Genomic DNA, 7,348 nt, shown 5'->3' with positions numbered 1-7,348 from the left:
TGGGTGGCAGGGTGGAATGTGATGAGGATGTTAGGAGATTACAGGGTGACCTGGACAGGTTAGGTGAGTGGTCAGATGCATGGCAGATGCAGTTTAATGTGGATAAATGTATGGTTATCCACTTTGGTGGCAAGAACAGGAAGGCAGATTACTACCTAAATGGAGTCAAGTTAGGTAAAGGGGCAGTACAAAGAGATCTGGGTGTTCTTGTACACCAGTCAATGAAGGCAAGCATGCAGGTACAGCAGGTAGTGAAGAAAGCTAATAGCATGCTGGCCTTCATAACAAAAGGGATTGAGTACAGAAGCAAAGAGGTTCTTCTGCAGCTATACAGGGCCCTGGTGAGACCGCACCTGGAATATTGTGTGCAGTTCTGGTCTCCAAATTGGAGGAAAGACATTCTGGCTATTGAGGGAGTGCAGCGTAGGTTCACGAGGTCAATTTCTGGAATGGCAGGACTATCTTATGTTGAAAGATTGGAGCAACTGGGCTTGTATACCCTTGAGTTTAGAAGACTGAGGGGGTCTGATTGAGACGTGTAAGATTATTAAAGGATTGGACACTCTGGAGGCAGGAAACATGTTTCCACTGATGGGTGAGTCCCAAACCAGAGGACACAGCTTAAAAATAAGGGGTAGGCCATTTAGGACAGAGATGAGGGGAAATGTCTTCACCCAGAGAGCGGTGGGTGTGTGGAATGCTCTGCCCCAGAAGGCAGTGGAGGCCCAGTCTCTGGATTCGTTTAGGAAAGAGTTGGATAGAGCTCTCAAGGATAGTGGAAGCAAGGGTTATGGAGATAAGGCAGGAACAGGATACCGATTGAGGATAATCAGCCATGATCATCATGAATGGTGGTGCAGGCTCGAAGGGCAGAATGGCCTACTCATGCACCTATTGTCTATTCATTCCCCAAATTGAAAAGCAGCTGTCTGTTCACTAATGATGCAAAACCAGCATGCCTGAAGTTAACAGACAAACTAGTCACTTTACTCCTGTTGCTGCTCACTCAAATGTCACATATACAATTCCTTTGTTGCGAGTCAGAGTCATACAGCATGGAAACAGACCCTTCCGTCCAACTCGCCCATACCTATCAGGTATCATAAACTGAAGTAGTTCTATTTGCCTGCATTTGGCCCATATTCTTCTCAACCTTTCCTATTCATGTACCTGCTCCAATGTCTTTTAAAATGTTGTAAACTGTAACCAAATACACAATGGTTACATCCAATTAGAACTGAAAAACTGTTCTGCATGTCAACATTTTGTTTAGCATATTCAACAGTTCAATGAATCAGTTAGAATTTAGTTTGCAAGCCAACTTCTTCCCAACAATGACACAGCTCGTGCAATTCAATATCGCTGGAGCAACTTGTGTGTAAAATAAGTCCTCTTAAGCCTTTGCTCCTTCAAATTCAAATGTGCAGCGTGAAATGATTTTAAAATTATAGGAGGTTATGTTAAAAAGATGTAATTTGACACAAAGGAGTCATTTTCATATTTGAATCTTATAGTACAGAAGAGGCCCTTTGGCCCAGTGAGTCTGTACTGTCAAGTATCTATTGGATCCATCTCTTCTTTTTTGAGGTGCACTGCCCAGAATGCAATACTTCTGATGGCATCTAACCACCATTCACAAGTGATTGTTGAATTTTATGCAGCACTTGGCAAATGAAACTACATGGATGTTCAGATTTTACTCCATGGAATTTTTTTTCCAATCTAAGTTCATCTGGTGCAGCTAAAGCTTCACTTCTTTTAAAAAGGGTGGGCATTAAATATGGTCTGGATTAGTGGTGCTGGAAGAGCACAGCAATTCTGGATTAGTGGTGCTGGAAGAGCACAGCAATTCAGGCAGCAGAGGACAGGCAAAATCCGAGGACAGGCAAAATCGACGTTTCGGGCAAAAGCATACGGTCTGTCAACACTGCATTCTCCAGCATTCAAAAATAAATAGCATCAAACCTGAAAATGTTGCATGTGAGGAATCACAGTTGGCAGGGGGATAGTTGATAAGACAAAGAACTGAGATTGCTAAATTAAAAGGTAATTGGCTAGTTGAGCCAAACATCTAATAAATTAAACAAGAGCACATCAAAAAAATAATGAAGATTTCACTGAGGAGCAAATAACAGGCAGAAAACAGCAATCAAGTCTAATTTTCAAAGTTCCTGAAAATCACAAATTTAGTTGAAATAACTTCAAATGAAACAAAAATTCCCAGCGGAATCAATGTTAAAGCCAGAGTTTCATTCCTTTGGACAATTCTCACCCAAAACTAATGCAAAAGTTTAAAAACAGCAAAATATGTGCAGCACTGTGCATTCTTAGCTGAAGTAACTTATAAAATGAAGTAAGCTCCTAAATACAGTCTTTAGTGAAGGGAAAACATTGAATCTCGCATAATGAGTTTAAAAATTGGCATTTCTGGTTACTCAGTGGGTAACATTTCTACCAAAGTAACATATGACTACAAGGATGGAAGTATTCATTACATCATAAATAGGAAATTACAGCCTAACAAACGTTATAGTATTGATAAATAACAAGAGTTCCACTTCATAAAAATGAGAAGGCTAAACATGAAGGAAGTTGTGTTTTTTGCATGAACTGGGGTGTTGTTCCATCTGTCTGGAGCTGATGTCTTCTCTGCTTCATGCAGGATCTGCAGCAGTGGCGCATTGCCCAAAACTATCAGCAGCTTCAACTGCTCCACTCACTCCCCTCAGCTAATGTATCTTTTGTCTCTTTCCTCTACAAAAATCACTTTTCGTGCTCTCAGTCACATTTCAAGCAGACAGGATTCCCTCCTCCTCCCAATCTGAGTTCACTCTCAAGCGTGATCAGAGAAACCGTGTCGGGAATTGCTGAGTGCACAGGGATGATTCTGCCCCCAGTCTACCACCAAACCAAAAGGATGAGACACTGGAAGGTAAGAACTATGCGGATCTGTGATGACCACATGTGCAATTCTAAGATTGACAACACAGAAATGACATTGAAACAAAAATGACAAAAATAAAATCTGGAAAACAGGCTCCAAAGAATAAACATTAAAATAATGGAACATAAAGTGCGGCAACGTAAATGGACGACTTTACAGACAAATGTATAAAATTTTCAAGAAATCCTAAAATCAGTACATTAACTATAAAACTGATCAATTATCAGCAAGATGTTTCACTATTCTTGCCATTTTGTTTGGAACATCAGTTAAAAATTTAATCTGGATCTGGGACGATGCAAGATTCCAGCTATTTTGACAAATTCTGTGCAAAACAGACTGATGCATCATGAAAACTGGCGATTTCATGCTGCTTCTGTAGACGCCAGGTAATCAGTGTCATAAAGAAATCAAGCAGAAAAATGCCAGGGGTTACAACAAATCTTGCATGTTTCAGAGAGAAAGCATAAGAGAGATGCATGTTGAAAGTTGTAGCTTTCACTAAGCTTTTGTGAAATTGCAAGACCCAGTTGTACTGCAGCACTAGACAGAACATTTATAACCAATTCCAAGTTACAGGGGAGATTTTTATTCAGCATTTCATGCAACTTCAGACCTTAAATACAAATCTTTAATTTTGTTTTAATAATCTTTGATGGGACCAATGCTTGCAACAGGGTCAAAGTGTGATATACAAGAGACACTGGTTCTGGCCACAGATTGCTGGTGTCATTAATTACCCAGGTTCAGGCTGCATTAAAGAAATTCTCTGTTTAGGTACTAAAACATTGGAGTATCAACTTTGAAAGAAACGTTTAGTACTTTTGTGGTATGTTGGTAGTATCTGTACCTTTCAGTCAGAAGGCCAAAGGTTCAAAGTCCACTTGCTCCAAGGGCGTGTCAGCGAACATCTGAACAGGTTCATTCAAGCGACCAAACACAGTAGGTTATTTATTCAAGGGGGACGAGAGCAAAATAATTGGCCCGGACACGAGGTGGCCATCAAAACGGCTGCCTGCTCACCCGAAATGGCCGCCTAGTGACATCAGTTACCATCAGTTCCTGTTGAGTCACTGCTCACATGTGTCCAGGCATTGCAACTCAGACCGAATTTCCACTTGTGAACTCTACCTCTGAACCAGGAGATCTGGGTTCAAGACCCACCTTCTCCAGACATGTGTCAAAACATCTCTGAACAGGTTGATTACAAAAACAAAAGTTATGGAATAAACTGTGAAAGGTAATCTTCTGGTACAGTGGTTGTGTTCCTATGACAGGAGCAGAGGGCCTGTGTTAAAATCTGCCCTCTGCTCCAGAAGTTCACCACAACATCTTTGGAGAGTTTGATTTTAAAAAAACTGGAAGCAACTTTCCTGGTCAAAATTACAAAATCTGCTGCAGAGACTTAGGAGAGAATGTACTCTTTCAAATTGAGCAGATACATAGAGAAAAACATAAGTGGTTTTGCAGTGGGAGAAGGAAAGAGCAAAGAATGAACTAAAGCACTTACATCTAAGTAAATATTGCAAATGGATTGAGGTTAAAAAGATAATGTAAATACAGAAAAAACAGTCAGGGGAAAGGGGCTGAACAGAGAGGGGGCAAGTGAGAAAGGAAGTTGTGTTCATCCTTAACAAGTTATATAGCATAGCAATAAATTACAAACATATCTGATATTTGAATTTTTCAGTCCCAGTGAAGTGTTGTAAACTGCCTCAATCGTGTTCTGTCAATTTGCTGCTTTGCATCAATGGGCAAATTACTACACGTCTTCGGCTACATTGCTATAACTATCACAAACCATACTCGCGGTGCAAGCTGGCCCACAAGCAATACCTTGGAGAACTCAATTATAAAAATGTAACTGGCAATTTATTTCTGAAAGACGGGAAGGCATAAAAGACATTCCTATGAGTTAAGAACACATTTATCCATATTACGAATGCAGACCTCAGCACAAATTCCTTCCTGTGAATGACACATTTTAGAAATGAATTCAAACTCCAGGTAAAAGAAATTCAAAATGACTGAAGACATTCATCCCATCAGATATACTTCTTACAATTCCTACTGGAATGCACTATCCACTATGACTGACCTCCATTGTTACTGAATTAGCTTACTCACTGCAAACAAAGGTTGAGACGTAGAACTTCTCTGGGCTCCATGACTCAATGCCACACCAAAAGACATTTGTCTGTCTACTTACTGGTAAAGGAAATGACCTGTTCTTTTAAAAAAAAAGTGAACTATTAAGAAACTATACGTGTGGAAAACTCTACTTATATCTAGCCATAACTGTGTATACATCTCTCCATTACCATCAATCACTGCAAGTAAAAATAACTTTACACCCACAACGTGAATGAAATATTTTGTTATGCAATATTAGATAAACAATAACAGCTAGAAGAATCAACAAACTATGCCATGTAGGATCAACTGAGGGACCATAACACAAAAAGGAGCAGGAGCAGGCCATGCAGCCCATTAAGTTTTCATAGAATCCCTACAGTGTGGAAACAGGCCCTTTGGCCCTACTAGCCCACACAGACCCTCCAAAGAGTAACCCATCCAGATCCATTCCCCTACCTTATATTTACCGTCGACTAATGTACCCAGTCTGCTCCACCATTCAATGAGATCATGACGAATCAGCTCATTATCATACTGCCACCATCTTATTTTATCCATCTCAATGACCACATGAAAGCTTTGTAACTGAGAATGTTAACAACCATTACTGAGCCATGTTTCTGTAATAGCTATGCTATTGTACAGCCAAGTACTTAGTGCTCTCAACTTATCTAACTTATTCATTGGACTTCTTGATACTTTAAATCCTCCCTGTCATCTTAATGCTCATAGCAGTGTTGTATCTTGTCCAGTTTAGAAAGATCCTATTTTCCTGCCTTTTTTGCATATCCTTTGATTCCTTCGCTGATTAAAACTCTATTTCAGCCTTGAATATACTTAATGAACCATCCTTCATACCGCACTGTGGTGACGATTTTCACAAATTCACGACTACAGAGAAGAAACTTCTCATCTGTTGTAAAATGGCAAACCCTTATTCTATGAATATGCCCTCTGGTCCTAGACTCTCCCACAAAAGAAAACAACTTTTCTGTATCTAACCCATCAAGTCCCCAAAGAATCTGTATGTTTCAATACGGTCACCTTTCATTCTTCTGACCTTAATGAGCACAGGCCCAACCTACTCAACCTCTCCTCCCCTCCACAGAAAGGATCAGCCCAGCATACTTTCTCAAGACTGCTTCCAATGTGATCATATTTTTCCTTAGATAATGAGCAAAAACCATTCACAGCATTCCAGCAATAATCTGACAATAGCTTTTTAAAGGTTTTTGAAAAACCTCCGTATTTTTGTACTCCATTCCCTTTGAAACAAAGGGCAACATTCCCTATTTCCTGCAAAACATGTATGCTACCTTTTTGAGATTTACGTATGAGAACTCCCAAATATCTTTGTGCAGTAGCTTTCTGCACTCTTCTCCATTTATTATTTATCTCCTCTATTCTTCCTGCCAAAATGCGTAACCTCTCATTTCCCATTTACAGAGGAACCTCGATTATCCAAATATCAATTATCCAATTATCAATTATCCGAATATCAGATTATCCAAAGCTGATTATCAGATTAGCACTGCTGCCTCACAGCGACAGAGACCCGGGTTCAATTCCCGCCTCAGGTGACTCTCTGCGTGGCGTTTGCACATTCTCCCTGTGTCTGTGTGGATTTCCTCCGGGTGCTCCAGTTTCCTCCCACAGTCCAAAAATGTGCAGGTTAGGTGACTTGGCCATGCTAAATAGCCCGTAGTGTTAGGTGAAGGGGTAAATGTAGGGGAATGGGTCTGGGTGGGTTGCGCTTCGGCGGTCGGTGTGGACTTGTTGGGCTGAAGTAAGTAATCTAATCTAATCTAATATAATAGAGGCATAGAGTAAAGATCCAAGTCTCAATAGAAATATTACATCTAAGAGCTGTTTCAACCCTGATCATGTCTTTTGTTTACAGGCACAATGATTAAAAACGAACTCGGCTCACTGAAATGCTGCCAAGAACAGTCCTGGACATCAATCCAGGCACCGTCTCCAAATGACTGATCTCCTGCCACCCCACCTCACTCTTTCCCTGAAGCTCGACAGAGGGTGTAACCCTAAACCCTCCTTCCCCAGATATTCTCTCTAACATTGCCCTGTACAGGGCAAAGGTGAAACTTGTCAAAACGTTGTAGTAAAAGGTTGTGTGCGTGCATGCGTATTTGGAGACTTACCACACAGAGGCAGCAGCAGTCTTACTGTAGGTGCCCAGTCCGGCTGCTCCGGAGGGTGAGGAGGACTGACAGGGCGGGGGGATGGTGGGGACACGGGGGCAGGGCGGAC

Source organism: Chiloscyllium plagiosum, chromosome 25, assembly GCF_004010195.1.
Source record: "Chiloscyllium plagiosum isolate BGI_BamShark_2017 chromosome 25, ASM401019v2, whole genome shotgun sequence".
Taxonomy (NCBI): domain Eukaryota; kingdom Metazoa; phylum Chordata; class Chondrichthyes; order Orectolobiformes; family Hemiscylliidae; genus Chiloscyllium; species Chiloscyllium plagiosum.
The sequence above is the reverse complement of the archived record's forward strand: the minus strand, read 5'-3'. Positions refer to the sequence as shown.